General features: G+C 40.3%; 1 pseudogene; it reads right to left on the bottom strand.

Moving 5' to 3' along the window:
* LOC149248371 (ubiquitin-like-specific protease 1C) overlaps positions 1-16,849 on the bottom strand; it is a 43,211-nt pseudogene extending 26,362 nt beyond the window's left edge.
* Between the last annotated feature and the right edge of the window lie 3,995 nt (positions 16,850-20,844).

Consider the following 20,844-nt stretch of genomic DNA (forward strand, 5'->3'; position numbering starts at 1 on the left):
CTACTCCTATTTGAATTAATATTCTACACCTTGCAATACACATAAATCTGTCTAATCTAGTTATCTAGCTTCTTTGCATTTAATTCTCCATCATATATTGGCAAATCAGATTTACCATCTAACTTAATCAAATATGTTTTCTTCTTTTTATTTTCAGGGCTATCAGGAGGTGTGGATAGAGGAGCCTCTTTTCCTTTCCCTTTTCCTTCAGAATTTCCATCTAGAAGAGATTCCTTTGTTCCTTTGTCTTATTTGGAGGTTGAATAATCTTCACCTCTACCTTTCTTAAATTCTCGATACATCTCTTCTACCATGGCTCTCATGGTGATGAAACTTTCCATGAATTGAGAGTCTGATTCCAAGGGATTTTATTATGCCATTTTCCTCCTAGGATAGACTCTTCCTATTTCTAGGTTAGCTTCAACCAATTCTCCTTCTCCTAATTTGAGCTTTGACCTAGTTATTGTTCACCAATCTAGCACAAGCTTGTCTAACCTTAGCAAACCTAACGCTCTGATACCACTTGATTTGATAATGAGATCTAAGACATCTAATAAGGTATTACAGACTGATGCACATGTATTTTCCTATTTTATTTTATGTAATGGACCGATAAGATTGCGAAATACACAGACAATGAAGCAGTAAAAGAAGCATAATATACAAACACATAAACACAACAAGTTTAATAAGGAGTTCACCCAGTATTCCTAGGCTACATCTCCTGGTCCAGCCTTTAGTGGTGACCTCTCTATTATGTCTTCAGAACAGAGTTTTACAATAGTGTGAGCTCAACTTGAGTCTTAACACACAATAGATACAACAACAAGAGTTTTCTTGAACCTCTCAAGCTTCTCTGAGTACACAGACTCTCTCAATCACTCTCTGTCTCTGTCTTGGCACTGCCTACAATACTACTTGTCTTTGTTTTTGTCTTCCATGGCTTTAAAGCCAATCTGCTCTACCTGTTCATTTCACCTTCTCAGCTTTCTGTCTCCCAGCCTCTGTCCGCTCGAATCCCTCTTCTAGCATTACACAATCATTGCATAATGCATAAAGGTGAGGTGGCCACCTATTCTGCAACGTAAGAGTGCCTCGGGCCTTTGGAACCCCTGAACCATCTACGCTTTGTTAATAGGGAAATGTATTCGAAACAAATAAAATCCATCAAAACACAGTCTTCCAGACTTCAAATCTTTAGAATTGCACCCTATTCTCCTATCGGGTCTGCCTATAAGTCGCTATCACATGTCGCAATGGCCTGTCCCTTTGTATTTTAGAAATAAATTAAACTTGTGAAAATAACGTAAAAATGGCTCCTTCTAGACTTCAAATATTATGTATTTTCATTCCCAACCCCTTCGAGTCTAGGTTTTATCGTATAAACGTTGTTTCTTTGTATTTCGAAATACACGAAATTACATTAAAAATGCCAATCGATGGATCTGAAACTTTATAGCATATTGTTTGTAATTCTATCAGATCTGGTTGTCATGTATATATATATATATATATATATATATATATATATATATATATATATATATATATATATATATATATATATATATATATATATATATATATATATATATGTATATATATATATATATATATATATATATATATATATATATGATATATGTATGTATGTATGTCCACCCTTCTGCATGGCTCCGATGTGACTTTGCGATGCGACTAGTCGTAGTTGCATGTCACATGGGCCCCGGGTTGTGGTAAGTGCTTCTATTGAAATCCGCTGATGCGATATGGTGGTGCAACATTGGTCGTCAATCTGCACACTTGATCGACGGTCATCGTTGACCCCACCGATCGCTATCGCAACATACATATGATCTTCGCCGATATCTGCCGATTGCGATTCTTTGATCAGATTTGGACTGTTGATCGGCCAAATCTGATGACTATTGTGCAAAGTTGCCGATAACCTATTTTTTCACTTTTTCTTCATGATTTTGGCTGCCGATAGTCTTTTCCACCTTTTTGAAAGGTTTTCTCATGCGATTTTTTTTTTTGGTCTTTTAAACGATTTTAAGTGGATTTCAAAGACTTTAGAGAGTTTTTTAGGATCCATTTAGATCAGCATTCCATGATGGCTTGAACAATGGTAGTTTTAAGGCTCTTCCCTTTAGTATTCACACTAAACCAAATTCACACTTCTCCCTTACACACAACTAGAGAGCTACAACTATGAATAACTTATTGATTACTCTTCAACCAGAGCCTAATTAGAACTAGCACACTAACACTAGCTTGTGCTTGGGAAAAAGGGAGGTTTATATATCATGAATGGATGGGAGATGGTTCCTCTTCTCATGGGAGAGGGTCTTATCCCTTGAGGTAGTTCCATCCTAATAGGGGAAAGTAGCCCAAACTAACATCTTCGACTCCATGAGGCCCAACCATTTACCAAACTTTCATTACGAAGCTTCGACTCCTTATTTAGAAAACTTTCCGAAAGAGGATCAGTATGATTGGAACAAGGCTCAATCACTCTGGTCAATGCTAGGGATAGTTTTAATCCCTACATATCGGGGCAAGGAGGATAGAGGTGATTAGCGCTAGCCTTGTAAAATGGGAAAGACAGAAGACTTTTGGGAAATGATGCAAAAGGGAATTGTTCTGCTCATGAAAAGGGACATAATGGGAGTTTCTTCATGAAGGGGAAGCTTGTAGGGTTCACTACAGAGGTCCTCCAGGATCATGGAATGGGGAGTATAGGGACAATGAAAAAATGTTGTCTAACAGATGCCCCCTAAAGTGTGAAGACTGAACTAGAGTGAGGGATGAAATGCTTTATGAATCAATGCAGGGAACAGAAGTCTGCCATCGGAAAACCTGCAAGCAAGTATAAATTTATATACATAACTAAAAAACTCTGTCAAATGATACATGAATCATGGTATGGATGCAAACATCCATAGAAAGATCATGCAAATGGATCCAAGCATGGGCGCAACCATCCAATCAAGAGGATCATATTAAAACCGAGGTATGGTCATGACAATCCAATGATGAGAAGGATCACATATGACAACTCATGGTATGGTCGCAGCCACCCATTTGAAAGAGACACGTATATCAACATGGTCATGTCACATCACCTTGCAACCTGGACTTTTGTAATCTGAGCCTAGGGTCTTGCGCTCCAACACAACCTGATCAAAGCACAAAATCTAACATGTGAATAGATGTGTTGACGTCAAACATGATAGAAAATCACTTGATTACCAGTTGACGATGTAAATTGTTAACAAGCACAAGAGAAACCACCAATAATGACAATGGTACTCAAGGTAATATCAACACAGTTCAAGTAATGTGAATAAAGGAAATGAATTCGAACACCTGTGAAATCACCTAATCGAAAGCTAATGGCGTGAACTTGCCATTAGGAATGCAAGATCTAAGGTACTGGAAGGGATTCTCTCGGTCAACTTCATAGATAATGAGCTGAAGTCGATAGGAAGCGACCATATTGAAGGAGGGTTATGATGTATCCCACATCATCAACACAAGACAAAGGGATGCAAGATGATTTTGGATGATATAGAGAATCAAGGGTAAGTGCAACTGCACAAGGAAAAATCTTGAACATATCGGCGACACAACTGGAAGTTTGGTAGCTTTTGGACCCATAGGATCGATGGTCATGATGACGTGGCAATGATCAAATGGAAGGTGAAAATAAATGGCCCAACCCAGGAAGGTCAATGATAAAAAGAAGGATATCTCAACCCGACACGAAGCAGAAAATTTCATGTTCAAGAGTGAGCTGTCGACACAACTGATTGAATTTCCAAATTTTCCCCCACCATTCCTAGCAGGTACCCCAATTATTTTTTAATCACAAGCTTGAAGGGGATAACATATGCTTGCACTGTAAGTCCATCCTTTGGATGAATCTGACCTAGTAATTTTAATGAATGCTAGGAAGGAGAAGCTCATGTTCGTCATGGTGACGAATCCGATGTCGTTGTATGTTCTAATGAGTCCAACAAAGGTGTAACTCAGTATCTTTTTCATGTTTAGAGAGTTTGAAAAACGCATGGAAAAGAAAACTGCACATGGTCCCCTTTTGTACATTTGTGTCCCTCGAGCCCAAAAAGGGAGAAAATGATACTTGCGAGAACTTCTTCACCATTTCAGTCAAGGAGTACTTTTTTTGTAAATAGTGCATCCCAGTATGAAAAAGGGGTAAATGTACACTGGGCACATGACATTTCATATCCGTTAACAAATTCAAAATGACAAGAGCTCAGCAATATTTTCGTGTTTAAAGGGTTGGAAAAGAGCTTGAAAGTGGACCCCTCATTTTGTTCTCTTTTACGAGTCAAAAGGGAAAAATACTCGGAAATATTTTCATTTGAGTTTTACGAGTCGAGAAAAGAGTTGAAACATGACTCGACACCATCGTCGAACATCCATCACTTGTCGTTGCGCAAAACAGGTAAAGTGTATTATCCAATTCTTGAGGCAAAATAGGTCAAAAATACTTAAAAACCCTAATATTTCATGAAAAACTGAATAAAAGGAGGGAAAAGTAAATATTTTTTACCATTTACCATTTTACCTTGCTGTGAAAAACGTTTTACCCACTTTTCTCTAATCTTTCTGGAGCAGTTTGCGGGAGATCTGGAAAGTCATTCGCCGAGCTGCCAGTTGCAGGTAAGGGACAAGTCCCTAAGCTCCATTTCCATATTGCTTATTCTTGGTTTTATCCATTTTTTGGATTTCTGAGGGAGGTTTTGGAAAAAATAATTCACCCTCAGTCGGCACGACCTCTAGGCATGGAATCGTGCCGGCTGAGGGTTGCTAAAATGCCAAACCTTGTCATCGACACAACTATTTTTAAAACAGGTGTGACAATGCCATGAACAAAGAAAAAAACCATTTTTCTCTCAAATCCATGGTTTGAATCCAAATCTTACTTGCCAAAAATGATTATTGACTTGAATACATGGTTTTTGCAAGAAAGAATCGTCGAAAATGATAAACTGGAAAGAACTTGAGCACGAAGATGTGGACACTAAAGTAATGAATGATCCTAACTACTTGGATGCCTTGAGGAACTGTGGGCCCCCTATGTTATTTCTCACACCAGGGATGCGGGCTCAACCTTAGCTCCTTGAATACTTGATTAGTCTCTGGGACATAAATCGGGAAATATTTATCATTGGTGGCCAAGAGCTGGAGTTGGAAACTTCAGACATCTATTTCATAATAGGACTATCCCGGAGAGGGGAAATAGTCAACCTATATGGGTCATGGCCTATTGGGACAAGCATATCCATGCTACTTGCCGAACAATTCCTAGAAGTTCTCAAATCCAAGAGCGACAAGATTGAGATTGCCACCATGTGAGATTTGACACTGAGAGTGCTACTGTTGACTATCAATAGAGCGGTTGGGTTCGAAGTAGAGCATAAGACTAACATGTTGAAATTTATATATGCTATCTATTGTACAACATCGACGATCTTTAATTGGGCAGAATCCATTAAGATCAACATGAAATGTCAGCTGTCAAAAGCTAAGGCAGGGAATCTGAAGCAATTTTGCTTCGGATCTGTACTAGTGACCTTGTTCTTGGAGTGGGTTCCACTGTTCTAGTACTAGTTGACTGAGGTAGATCCGATGATGCCACGAGACCCATAGATGGTCTTTTGGAGTCGTTTGATGCCTAGGATCACTAGGGGCCGGCATATGTCCTATAGGCCCACCTTCTTTTCATGGCTACGACGACAGTTGATCATACTGGAGGATTGGCTGTACAGTGGTACCGACTTCCATAGAGATCTAGATATGTTGCTTCTAGGTGGGGAGGATTTCCATGATGAAGGTAAAAAATCAATTTTTAATTTTTTGATTTTTCAATTGTTTTTTTTTATATATATGTGTTTATAACATTTTGTTTTATCAATGCAGATGTTGGAGGAGAGCTGTTATAGAAATTTTTGGGCACTGCAACCCCAATCATAAATGTCCATAAACCAAGGGCTCCTAAGTCCCTAAAAGTGTTGCTCCAACCCCCAAAAGAACAAGGTCAACTGATTACAACATCTCCCAGAAGTTCTCCACGAAAAACTACTAAGAACTAGTCAAAATTGGACCATCTCACCTACTCCATGGTCAAAGTGCGCTGCATCCCACCTAAATGCACACGGGAGGTGCGATGTATACTGAAAAGCCCTTCTATGGGGTGTGATGGGCAAGAGTGGACAAATGGCAGGGTCAATTTGCGAGGTGGAAGATCATGGAATCTTCCAGAAACTTCTCCTGTGACACTTGCCTCTCTGCATTCACCCAGGGATGAGTAAGAGATCATCAATCTCCAAGTGGAATCAAGAACTATCAAAGAGAGGACACTAATCAAATCTCAAAAGCTGACTCACCCCCTTGCAAACATCTATATATGGATCCCTCATCCCAAAGATCCGGGGCGTTGGAATTTTGTATCTTGTAAGGAAGTGCTGCTGGTTTCTTGCTGTAACATCATAGTGTTGGGTGATCTAAGCTTTTCATGAGGTGAAGAATGGCTCTCTTGCTGGTAGGATGATGCTGGGTTAGAACAATTGGTTGTAATCCTCTTTGCTTTTCTTGATTATTAATAAAGCTATTCAAGTTTTCGTATGATTGATGATATATGCATTTTTGTGGTCAATATATATCTGGTCCTATATTGCTTATGATAGTAGATCTCTGTTCTTGGATAGTGTTATTTTGCTTTGATTCTACAGGTGCTCTTTGAAGTTGGGTAGACGAGGAAGCGAGTAGCAAAGATCTATCAGAAGGGAGAGGAATCAAGCAAGGAACCAAGCACAAGATAGAGGTTGGTTTCCTTCTTTCCCCTCTTATCTACTTCTCATAAAGGAAAACGAAAGTGGTTTTAGTTTGTTTGTTTCTAAGATAGCTACTAGCCTTAGTGGGACTAGCAGCTCTGCATAGACACTAGATTTCCCAATAACAAAATAGCGACTCCACTAGGGAACGAATATATTTTTTGTTTGTCTATATTTGTTTGCTTTATAAGCTTACAGACAGAGCCTGAAGTCAAGCCAGCTAGCCTTCAAACTGCATTTGCTATGCAAGTGCAAAGTAGATCAATGCTACTTCAGTCTATCTCCAGGTTTTGTTTATGAACTGAACAATCGATTTACAAGCTCTCTAATTGCCCTTGTGGTGGCTCTAGTAACCTCCTTAGATCTACCCCTGTGATTTATTTACTGATTACCCCTTGCTCGGCCTAAATCCTTGAACTGAGCTGCAAACTGTGACCCGGAACCCAGTTGAAGTCTTGTCTTTGGACCATCGCACTATCTCTTCTTTGGAATCTGGATGCATCACACTTCCCGTGTGTACTAGGTGCACTGCATCTCACTTTCCCTGTGTTACAGGTGCACTGATCAGACAAGACCTCTTCTGCTCTTAGATTTTGGTCTCTGTGTTTACTCTTTTCAGCTTTATTCAGGAGTTTTGCTGTCTGTAGTCGGTATACCTCTGTTGGAAACCCGCTTCCTTGCCATTATTCCACCTCCATTATGCAAAGAACTTTAAATGTTTTTATGTATTGTGATCCATTTTCAGTTCTCTTTTACAAAGAGGTAGCGTAATTGAACTGTCGTTTCTTGATTTGGAAGTGTCGCAAGTGTCGTTTTCAGTCATAGAAGAGAATCCGATTGTTCTTGATAGTTGATTACACTGTTACTCTTGTATTTGATTTGAATTAATAGTTTTTCAAGTGTCGAAAGCAAGTTTTCAATCCCAAATCACGAAGTGTCGTCATTGTCTTCATTTTGTCTTGAAAAGAAACTTGTTAGTAATGTCGCTTTGAAAAATAATTCAGATTTGCGCTTAGCTTTCTTTTTATCATTCACACATTTAGAAGGCTGAAAACAAATACATGCATGTGCATTTGCATTTAGACTGTTTGTTGGTTTGATTTAGGACAATGCATATAGTGTGTGCTCTCTGCTCTATGTTGGAAGAATATCGTCTCTCTTTCCTTAGTAGCTAGGATTTTCATTGCAAAAAGAAGATTAAACGATTGCTTATCATCTTAGATTGCATTTTAGGAAATTGTATATCTACATCACGCGGTGAACCTGAAAGGCAAATTTCTTAAGCAAGATCAACTGTAAAATAAATTTAATGAACCTAAAAACGCTTTGGAACCTAACGCACAACATTTAGAAGTCTAGGCTAGAGACGTATTCCGGCGTCGTAAAGCCTAGTAACTGTTATTTTCATTGCTGGTTGGGTGATTCCTCCACTTTGAGATGACAAGTGCCAGTACGGACTTGTGCTCCCACGTACCGTCGAGTATATATTGGGAGACCACAATAGGCTTTATCCTTTATCCATAGGAAGCTGTGTCTGCCGCCCTATCGATCACAATGCACTGAACACAGCATTCGGGAAGATTGACTGCCGTACTGTAAAAAGTATTCTGCAGTTTTGCGATTGGTTTGGTAATCCCTCTGTCTAGATTTCTCGAGTAGTCTCTTTCATTCCTTTTCAGACTCCTTAAAGGAAAATGTCCATCTGAGCACTTGTCAATTCAAGCTCATTAAAAATCGAAGGTGACTAGAGTCATCTTTCGTTTTTTCTCGACTCTTAAAAATTGAAAAAACAAGTTGTGTCAAAGCGTCTAAAATTTATTTTAATCAGAATAAACATCACCTTTCCTACGTTGGTCTTAGGTTGAGAAAAATGGAGTCCACCAACCAAGGAGTTCCCCTTGGGGGAAATCCTAGTCCTTTCTCCTCTTGGGGAGATGTTGGTGCACCCCATATGGCCACATTATCGCTTCCAGGATTGACAATTGGCTTGCCCGTATGGCTCTTCTCGACCTCTATCGTTCAGAACAATGTGATTCCTAAACAATGAAATCAGCAACTAAATGATGCTAGGGTTACCCCCCAACCTTCTACTTCATCCAATTCTCCCTCTCCTCCTTCCTCTTCGCTTGATGAAGCTGGTAAAGCCAAAAATCAAGTAACTGAGAAGAAGAAGGAGAAGAAGAAGAAAGAGAAGAAGAAGAAGGAGCTAAAGGCAAAAAGGGGCAACCAGGTATCATCTAGCGAAAATCCACACACTGCACCGTCTAGGCCTAAATCGCCATGTGTCATTTGCAAAGGAGACCACTATCATCGAGATTGTCCTTGCATCCCTCGGATCTTAAGGGACTGCTCTCCTCATTTGCACAATCCGGTGTCATCAACCTCTGACGATCATGTTGAAGATACACCGTCAACTAGTGAAAGTGAAGTCCCTGGACAAAAAGGAAAATGTAAATTTCCTTGTAAACTGTGTGAAGGCGATCACGCCGTCCACCGTTGTCCCTTCTTAGATGAGGCTAAAATAGTTTTGGATGACCGCCCAGTTTCACCGTTACGGCTTCCTCCTGGATATAAGAAACTCTTTCCGAGTCCGTCACTAGTTGAAAATCCAGCTGACACGCCATTGTGGTCGGCTGAAGCATCTATCATTGAAGACGAACCCTCTGAATCCACACCAAACGAAAGTCAAAAGGCCGAGGTGGTAGTTGACCCGGTCTTGCCTTCAAAAGGTCCATCTTCGGATGATACAGTCACCGGAGAGAACAAGAATGACACCGTTCAAATTCTCTTCGTAAGCACAGACTCCGATGAACATGGGGGCAGTTTACCCGTTCCTTTACTGCAGGAAGGAAGTTCGTCAAAGTCGTATCCGACCGTCTATTCAGTCCCACCTCCAAGCAACCTAGTTGTTTCCTTTGATTGGAATCTGCTAGGCAGACCCCGTTTACCGGCTAGTGTACCATTTCAAATCATTGCTCAAATATATAGAATGGTCATGGCCACTACCATCATAAATGAAGGGGCTTCTGTCAGTATCCTTTCCTCAACTACTTCGAAAGCGCTTGGTTCGCCATCGCTTTTTCCTAAAATGAGAAATCTAACAGGATTTGACAAAGGAACCAGTCGACCATTAGGGATCCTTCCCAATGTGCCGATAACATTGAGAAGGAAAACCGTTCACATGAACGTAATGGTAGTCCAAGGACCCCTGGATTATAATCTACTCCTTGGACGTGACTATATTTATTGCATGGGAGCCATTGTCTCCTCACTCTTTAGAGTAACGTGTTTTCCACATGAAGGAAGAGTGGTCAAGCTCATAGACCAACTTTCATTCCCTGGTTCACACATAGCAAATAGTCAAATACCATCCCTGAATGGTCTTTTCATGCAAGGAATGTCTCATCAATCCCTAGTCCTTCCACTTGATGAGTGCGAGTGATTCAAAGGACATGACTGAAACCCAGGGGGCATGCACCCTGGCCTGTTTCGACAGGAAAACCTTGGGTATAGGGTAGGTTTCTGCGAAGGATATATGACTGGTTTATGAGATTAGACTGGAATAAGATTCCTTTATCAAAGTTATGTGAGTGGAGCCAGTTGCGCCACTCACCTTTGTCTATTTCGGTAGACATCGCCGAGGAAGTGTTTTGCCTGAAGTATGGACAAAACAATCTTTGGTAACCTGGGAATTTTTCGCTATACCTGGGGGCATGCAAACCTTTTCGTGTGCAAGCGAAGAGTGACCATTTATTTTTTTAAATTTGTAGGTCCTTTAACCCTTTAAACTCGTAGGATTGGTCGTTTCCTAACTTGCATAAAGAAAGGATGCAGGGCAAAGCTTTGAAAAAATGCCATTTTAAATGAGACATCCTTATTATATGACTGGATCGAGCAGTTTTAACGTGGAATTCAATATCGTTAAAAAATAAACATAAGCAATGAGCAAATGTTCCCCCAGAGTTTAAGCTCATTAAAAAATGAACCAATTTCCGGTAAATAACCATTGTGAATGCATTATTATCAGCCTTTGAAGCCTTGGTCGTGTTCTCATCATCACCTCCATTCTATATTGGCCGATCATTCACCTCCATTTGATTGTTTACCCTTTTTGAGGAACAACTGCAAAGAGTGATCCTGTTAGCCATCCTTGTGACACTGCCGTGATTGGAAAATTCCAAACCTTACTTGGAATTAGCTGCTACCTAAATTTATCACTCATTCCCCGAAAAAAAGTCTCCTTTAAGCTCTTTTCAACTGACTCGTAAAATATGAAAATATTGCCGAGTAATTGGCCTCTCCAGCTTGTTAAAGTGACCGGAAGTGCTATCCCTCCTTTAGATTTTAATCTTTTCGGACTTGAGGGATTATTACACAAAAAGATCGAGCACTTGTTTTGTTCGGCTCGTTAAAATTACCTAAAATTCATCCCTTCTGTATTGTTTTATACTTTTTCAGACTCAAGGGATTATATGACGAAAAAGGATTATTGGAGTTTTCTTTACGTCCCTTTTCAGACTCTCTAAAATTGAAAACGACCGAGTTATCTTTGTCATTAAACTCATTGAAACCGAATAGCGACAAACTTGTCCATACAGACAAGAACGAGTCTCACTATCACTAGGCTCGTTAAAACATAGCGATGGGTTTGCTCGAAGGGAAAATTATAGAACAAGCATATGTTATCCTCCTCAAGCTTGACAAAAATAAAGAGGTACTGGTCAGCAATGACTGGGGAAAAATTGGGAAGAAAACTTGAAGAAACTTTATTGGTAGCAAGTCGCTCTTGAGCATGACACTTTCACTCTGCATCCGAGTCGAGTTGGGTTGTTCCGTTCACTGGTCATATCACCATTGGTCCATCACACCATCCATATTTGGGGTTAACACTACCAATCCATCATGTCAGTGTTTCCGATATGTTCAAGAGAAGTCACTCAGAGAATTCACTTGTGTCTCATCCACTGCAATACATTTACGCTCCATTCTTTCATGACCGCCAGCATGAACCTTATGTCATCAGATCGTTTTCACCTCCATTAAAATCATTTGCTCCATTCCGTGTCATTGATGTGGGATTCACTAAGGCCCTCCTATGACGGATCGCTTCTTGTCGACATCAGCTCATTATCCAGGAAGTCGATCTAGGAACAACACTTTCAGTACTTTGAAGCTTGCATGCCTCAATGGCAAGTTTCTCACTTCCGGCGACAGGTTTACATTAATGGCCTTCGACCGAAAGATTTTCTGTGGTGTTTGACGCCAATTCGCTTATTCACACCACGTGAATTGTACTGTAGTAGCTTGAGGGTCATCATCATTATCGGTGATTCCTCTCGCGCCTGTTAATAGCTTACATCATTGGCTGGTAATCAGGCGATGTCTTTCCATGTTCGACTCCAGAACATCTCGCACATGGATCGACTTGTACTTTGAGTGAAGATCGAACAATATTGAATACCCCGGATCTAGTTTCATCCATCCGAGATGTGATATATATTCAGGAAAATAAAGACATCAAATGTACATCATTACTGCACAGATAATCATCCAACCCAAGGGATGATGGCTCTTCCAGAATCATCAGTCTGCACTCAGACGATTGTCTGTCTTATGTACATGAAAATGAATTTATAAATCTGAGCATGGGAATGCCTGCCTCAGCTAGATCATGAAAATATTATGAAGATAATGTATTGTATTGTATCTTATTACAGATCGCCTTCCAGCTTGAAAAAAATTCGGATCCTCATGATAAAGAATTTCACCCGACATCAAAAGATTAACGACCTCATGCTTTAGGGGGAAACTGTTATAGACATTTTTGGGCACTGTAACCTCAATCATAAATGTCCATAAACCAAGGGCTCCTAAGTCCCTAAAATTGTTGTTCCAATCCCCAAAAGAACAAGGTCAACTGATTACAGCATCTCCCAAAAGTTCTCCATGAAAAAATACTTAGAACTGGTCAAAATTGGACCGTCTCACCTGCTCCATGGTCAAAGTGCACTGCATCCCACCTAAATGCACACGAGAGGTGCGATGCATACTGAAAATCCCTTCTATGGGGTGCGATGGGCGAGAGTGGACAAATGGTAGGGTCAATTTGCGAGGTGGAAGATCATGGAATCTTCCAGAAACTTCTCCTATGACACTTGCCTCTCTACATTTACTCAGGGATGAGTAAGAGATCATCAATCTCCAAGTGGAATCAAGAACTATCAGAGAGAGGACACTAATCAAGTCTCAAAAGCTGACTCACCCCCCTTGCAAACATCTATATATGGATCCCTCATCCCAAAGATCTGGGGGGCTAGAATTTTGTATCTTGTAAGGAAGTGCTACTGGTTTCTTGGTGTAACATCATAGTGTTGGGTGATCTAAGATTTTCATGAGGTGAAGAAGGGCTCTCTTGCTGGAAGGATGACGCTGGGTCAGAACAATTGGTTGTAATCCTTTTTGCTTTTCTTGATTATTAATAAAGTTATTCAAGTTTTCCTCCACATTCTTGTATGATTGATGATATATGCATTTTTGTGGTCAATATATATCTGGTCCTATATTTCTTATGATAGTAGATCTCTGTTCTTGGATAGTGTTATGCTTCTTTGATTCTACAGGTGCTCTTTGAAGCTGGGTAGATGAGGAAGCGAGTGGCAAAGATCTATCAGAAGGGAGAGGAATCAAGCAAGGAACCAAGCGCAAGACAGAGGTTGGTTTCCTTCTTTCCCCTCTTATCTACTTCTCATAAAGGAAAACGAAAGTGGTTTTAGTTTGTTTGTTTCTAAGGTAGCTACCAGCCTTAGTGGGACTAGCAGCTCTGCATAGACACTAGATTTCCCGATAACAAGAGCATCTTGTCAGGATGTACCTGATAGGTAGGTGCGTTGCTTGCCAGTTTGATGTCGCCCCTTATCAAGAGGCAAGCAATAATGAGGAGGAGGTCATGAGGAACCTTAAGGGGTTGACTCGTGGTATATTAGAGTATGCCTAAGTGGGAGGCATCCCATGCCAATACCAGAGGCATACGGTGGGGGTATCGGATTGGATCTGACGATTGCCAACTCATGTTTCATGAGAAGTTTCATGTTATTATGATCACCATGCTAATTAGCTCCTAGGTCTAACATTTACATTTTTTAGGTCTGCGTGCCATGGATATATGAGGCCTACGAGCTGCCGATATTATTTGAACACACATACTATTTTTTGGGGTTTTGATGTATCAAAAATTATCACCATATATATGTATGTTGTATTTTCCTTCTTACTATGGTACAAATGATTTGTTTTGGCTTTTCACATGCTTCGTAAATGTCTATCCAACACATAATTAGCTAAGGCATCTGTGAGTGTATTCATGCATCTAGGAATATGATGATATGTAATGTAATCAAAATTTCTTTCTAGTAGACGAATACGTAGATACATTCTCAATGTCTTAGGGTTTCTGATGGAATATTTCCTATTAAGTTGAAGGACAACAAGCTGTGAATCCAGGTTGACAACCAATTTCCAAATGTCAAGAGCAATGGCCTATTACAACAATTCGATGATTCTATTGTATTCAATAATGATATTAGTTGTGCGACTTAAATAGATACCCTAAAGATCAATCAAATCACCATGAGGGTCATAAATGGCCCATGCTACGGAGGATAAATTCTGGGTATTGTGGCAAGCACCATCAGCGAAACCGATGTGAGGGGTCACAGACATCTGAAAAGTAGGGAAAAAGATAGTAAACTTGAAAGATGTTTGAAAACTAACACACCAAACCACACTGGACAAAAATTAATGACACACTAATGTACACAAGTAACCATGCAAGATGACCTAAGCATAGTACTTTTTAAGATAAAGCCATTTCAGGGCTTGTCCAAAGGATTGTCTTCATAATCAATTAGATCATAGGCCCTATTGGTGTCTGAGTGTGAATAAACTATTCAACCCTTTTCCACATTAATTCATCAATCTGGGTGCGTACAGTTTTCAAGGTAGCGCGTAAAGTATATGCAAGGGCAAGGTTACAATCTTACATCAACCAAGGATTCACAACTAGGAAATAAAACATCATTGTAATAGCAGTTGGAAATAAATTGAAAAACTTAAAAGACATTCACAGTAATCAATATAGATCTATAACAGCAATAAAGAATAAACACACAACGAATAAAACAACATACATAAAAGAATGCAGCACCTGATCAAAAGAGTGGGTCCAACTCTCTGATCAGGGTTCCATTAATTCACATCTAAAGGAAGAACAACAAAACTGCTTGTATTTTATTAATCTGTAAAAGAGATGTTACAATACATATCTCTGCATGGCTAACCCTTCGCATAGGAATAAAATCCCTTTTATAAAAATACATGGGTAATAACATATCCCCCAAAACCTGGCAACTAATGCCCAAAATATACAACAGTTTGGAACAACAACTAATTGTAGAGAGAGCGAGAATAGAAAAGATCCAAAATAAGCTTTAAAACATCTGCGAGTTGGTTATGTTGTCACAACATTTCCAAACAACTACTGTGAATCATGGGAATGTTGCTACATGCTATGAAGATGATACCTATTCATCAGAATCTGTGGAAATATCAATTTTAGTAGTTTGCATAGGCAAAACCCTCGTGACTCTACTTCTTTAATTAAATATTCCAAGAGACAAAGAAACAAGGGTTACCTCATGGGTTTATCAAAATAAATGCATATCAATTGGTGCACAAAGGATGAACAGATGGGTGAAAAGTTAAGGAAAAGATATGTAGATTTGGTGGCCAACATCTCCCCCCAACTAGTATTCTACATGCCCTCATGCAGCTCACCACTTCTATAGGTCTGGGTTAGAACATCTGTGATCCTCGTGGAGCTGGGTGAGATCATATTCCTTTGCCATATCTGTTCTTGGGACCTTGTATCCTTCTGAGAGGAGAACTTCCTTCCACCAATCATCTGATACATTATATGTTGGGGTATAATGCTCTGTTGGTAGCCAAATTATGGGAAACTTGAACTAGAGTCCCATCCACCAAACCCTGCATGTTTAGACGCATGCGACATGCCTTGGAACCCGAGTTAGTGCCCAAGCAAAATTTGGTGCTCCAAAAGGTTCCTTGTTCCGGACAGATGTAGGTGACATCATCCACATTTTCTGACAACTATGAAGGGCCTCATCTTGAAACATGACTATTTGTTTGACACAAATATCAATGCACCACTTCTGTGTCCTCAGCATCCATTCTCTATTTCCCTTGATCTCTAAAATGGTGGTATGCTTATTGTACATAGTTACAGATTGTTCGTTCTATCCTCTCATCATAAGAGACTTCATGTTTTGATTTGACTCAAATGTATTAGAAGCCTTGTGCCAGTTTATCTGGTTGACAATATAAGAGGTGAGAGCCCTTAAATGAATTTCCCCCACATATGGGACCAGGTTAAATTCTTTGTCATCACACAGGAAGTATCCATGCAGATAGAGCTCACACATCAAATGCTGGGTTACTAAGTCATGGATTCTCAATATATGGAGGAACTGTATAGAGTCCTCGATCTCATGATTGACCTCCTTCTTAATGCTTTCCAAACAGAAGAAAAGAAATTTCTCATGCAAGAATAATGCATAACTTGAAGCAGGAGGGTGACATTCCATTATCTATTGTGCCAGGCTGAACATCTGTTCTTTGTCAGCCTTCAATTCTGGCACTTGCCCTTCCAACCATTCTACTTTGAGCTGCTGCTTTAGATACCTCAACCGTAATATGTCCACTCGCTTGACATATTCGAAGATAGCATTGGATGACTGCTCTTGGACACTATTCACCTCATTCTTATAGTGGGCCGTGGTGGATTTCCAAATTTGAATCTCAGCTGTTAAGGAGAATTCATAGCCATCGAACAAGTGCTCGATAGGATCCATTTGAGTAGCAACAGAGGTTGTTAGCACATCATCTACATGTGTTTCTACCTCGACCACCATAGCCTTGGGCTTCTTAGCCCGCCATTTATACTTCCTTACCTATTTCTTAAGCCGATGCACCTATCTTCATAGCTTTCAAACCTCTGTTTTTAACCACATCATATCTTTGAACTATAGCTGGTACTTCTCTTTAAGGGGTGACCTCCTTTGTTTGCACAGTTCCATCCACTCCTACTTAAAAACCACTTCGTCTGACCCTGCAGCTGGTTGAGTAGGTGGTGGATTGCTTGGAGGAGTATCTACTAGTCTTTCTACTAGGTTCTCCTCCCTTGGTTCCTCTCTCTCGATCACTTCTTGCTTGACAACCAACTCAACTGGCTTTGCAGCTAGTTTATCAGGTGGTGGATTACTCAAAAGAGTATCCATGGGTTCATCTGCCGGGACCTCCTTGCTTGGTCGCCCTTCCTCGGGAGCAAGTGCTTCCTCCTTAATAATTAACTCGACTGGCTCTAGAGCTAGTTTGACAAGTGGTGGATCAATCAGAGGAGTATCCACTGGCATTTCAATTGGGATTCCCCTACCTGGTTCCCCTGTTTCAGAAGCATTTGTTTCTTCCTCCCGCTATCCTTCGAAATGGCCTTGCTGAGAGTCAGCAGCCAACAAACTAATAGAAGCCGGACCTTTAACCAACCCATCAAACTTTAGAATGGGAGGGACAGCAACCTCATTTTTTGAGCATTAGGGAGAATGAGACACTCTTGCTCCTCTCGGAATGGAGGAACAAAAATGAAACTGAAAAATGTTTTCTTCCTGGCCTATATCGGTTCCGTTTGTAACCTCGAGCTCCTTCCCCTTATCTACAACAATTCTGCTCTAGCCTAAAGGTTCCTCCTGTGTTACCTCCTGTCCCGTGGTTAACACTGGTTCTTGTGGAGCAGTGTCAACCTCAGGATTTATTCCTTCCACATTTTCCAGGACCAGATGGCTTGGTGGTGGTTCTTGTGTGGCACCACCATGTGTATCCAACACGTCTTGAGCAGATGGTGTTGGCATTGTTCCCTCTGGCATGTCATTAATAAAGGTGGACTCTTGTATCACCGTGTCAACCCCATCCATCGTATCCATAATTCCTTCCTCCATCGGCTCCACAGTTTCTTCTGTTTCAAGCCTCTCTTACTATGGTCTGTCTTCTTCCATTGGCTCCGCAGTCGAGGTTGGTTATTTTCGAACAACTTTCACTATGGTACTCACAATTTCTTCTACTTTGAGTCCTTTCTCCCTCAGCTTGTCTTCTTCCATTAGCTCCACAGTCGAGGCTGGTTCTTGTGGAACAACCTCGGCTATGGTACTGACAGTTTCTTCCCTCTCATGCCTTCCTGACTCTAGTTCCTCTTCCTCTATCAGATCCATAATCGAGGCTAGTTCTTGTGTAATAACCTTGACTGTTTCTTCCACTTCAAGCTCCCTGTCTGGATCCAAAGTCAAGGCTGGTTCTTGTGTAACATCCTCAACTATTTCTTCCACTTCAAGCTCCCTGTCTGGCTCTGATTCTCTTTCTTCCATTTCCATCTGTTCCTCCTCCCTTGCTTCTAGTTCCTCTTCTCTAGCAGATATAACAACCGCTATCTCTTCTTCTGTCAATTCTTGGAATGTTGCCCACGAGATTTGAAACCAGGCTAGTGCATGCATAACCAATAGTCAAACCAACCCATGGTTAGTAATGACTTTAGCAGCTTGTCACGAACGCCGAGTAGACTGCGCCATCAATTAGAGGCTCTTCAGCAAAAAGAAAGGCATATTCAATGAGAAGACCTCTGACTGTGGAAATCAAAGGTGAGCTAACACCATAAAATGATAATTAAATATAGTGGTGTACCGCCCTTCGCATATTATGTATTTCATTACAAAACCTGCTACATCACCCCATGGATGCGTTAATGAGTTCTGGTCATACCCCTGGCCTTTTCGGATGACGCTCTGGCTAGCTTGTATAAATGCTCCAGGGAACTTCAGGAGGGAAGTTCTCTATGAAAGGCAACTCTATCCCTACTGGGGCAATCCACTAACCTCTGCGATAGCTTCCTCTATGATAGGGATTTATATCCCTCTAACTCGAGAGCTCTCTTCACCCAAATTGAGTGTGAATTCTACTACAATCCCTTCATCGAATCCCTATAACCTGTTAAAATAAACATCCCAACTTGCATTGACGAACATTTGCCACACTTCTCTATTGTTGCCAACCAAGGTGGTGTCCTTTGGCTCATGACACACAACCAACCCACCCATTGTTGTGGAAATAGTAACAGCACCTGGACATAGTCGACTATTGGGGAGAGAGTAGTAGCAACCACATTAACAGCAATGGTGACAACATGGTGGAGCACAGGGTAAAAAGTGGTGAAAGCGGCTGGTAAATTTTTGAAAAATGCAAAGAATAATGGAGAATCATGGTAATACAGTGAAATGATTATGTGATTAATTCAGGTGTATTGGAAAATACCTGGTTGGTTATTGGGCATATGTAATTCAAATTCCAATGCACCAAGGAAATTATTACGAAATCACAGAATTTTTGGGTTACCATTTGCACCAGATTTAGTAATGATGTGTCATTATTATGGTTTTAAATACGTCATTGTTTGTTTATGACGGGATCCCCCCCAACTTAAATGTGGCCATCCATGACACGTATGTGTCTCATCAATGGAATATTTTAATTGAATCTGCAAGAGTCAATGGAGACATACCTGGCAACCTACCTGGTGGTGGAGTAACAACAGAGTGACCAATGAAATAAAAACAGTAGCAGAGTAATAGCACCAATAGAGTAATAGCATCGGTGGAGTAACAGTAACAACATTGGCAAAGTAACAACATTGGTGGAGTAACAACACTGACAATGTAACATCAGCATCGAATTAACAACATCCGACACTTAGATTTTTTTTTTTTAGGAGTAACAACAGTGGCAGAGTAATAGCAACGACAAAGTAACAACATCGGCGGAGTAGTAGCACCGATGGAGTAACAACAGCGGCGGAGTAACAACATCTGACGCTTAGAAAAATTTTCAGGAGTAATTGCAATGGCAGAGTAACAACACCGATGGAGTAACAACATCGGCAAAGTAACAGCACCAATGGAGTAACAGCGATGGCAGAGTAACAACATCCACTATTACTTGGAAAATTTTTGTCAGCTCCTCCTTATCATATTTTGATCGTTATTCTTGCAAAATACAAACAAGTAAGTAGTAACAACATATTATATTTATTCATGATTTTTTTTTTAAGAAGAACATCAGGCAGAGGGAGCATTCTCTGCACCAACAACCATCAAACCAGATTTTTTAAAGAGATGTTTAATGAAGGCATCCTTAGAAGTTGGATGGTGGTATAATTTTAGACAATGTCCATTCACTAAGAAAGAAGTATGAGTATCATCTATTGTAACCAATCTGACTGTTTCATTTACAAAAACAATATCCACCTCATAGGGTCCCATCTAGTGAGTGTGAAGCTTTCCTTTAAAATCTTTGAAACGATAGTCATAGAGCAGTGCCCAATCTCCTCTATGAAAGACCTTGTTCTTGATAAATTTATCGTGCCATTTCATTCTATGTTGTTGAATAGCAGTAGTTTTCTAGACAGCCACTGAATGGATTTCATCTAGCTCATTGAGTTGTTACAGCCGGTGTTTCTAGGCCTCTGATAAATATAATCCTACTTCCAAAGCTGTTATGAGCATGCTGATCTCAAATTCTACTGGAAACAAGGGGGATTTCCCATAGACTAACTCAAATGATGAAAACCTGATTGTATTTCGCCATGTTGTCCTGTATGCCCAGAGAGCTTCTGGAAGTTTCTAAGACTAATCCCTACGATGGCTTGCTACAATTTTTGTCAAGATATTTTCCAATACCTCGTTTGTACTTTCTACCTGCCCATTCACCTAGGGGTGGTAAGGAGTTGTCACCCTATGTTTGACCCCATAATTTTGCATAAGCCTTGCTATCATGTGGGATGTGAACTATGCCTCTCCATCTAAAAAAA

Source organism: Pinus tabuliformis, chromosome 7 (assembly GCF_031772625.1).
Source record: "Pinus tabuliformis cultivar Carrire ecotype Pingquan chromosome 7, CPIR1, whole genome shotgun sequence".
Classification (NCBI taxonomy): domain Eukaryota; kingdom Viridiplantae; phylum Streptophyta; class Pinopsida; order Pinales; family Pinaceae; genus Pinus; species Pinus tabuliformis.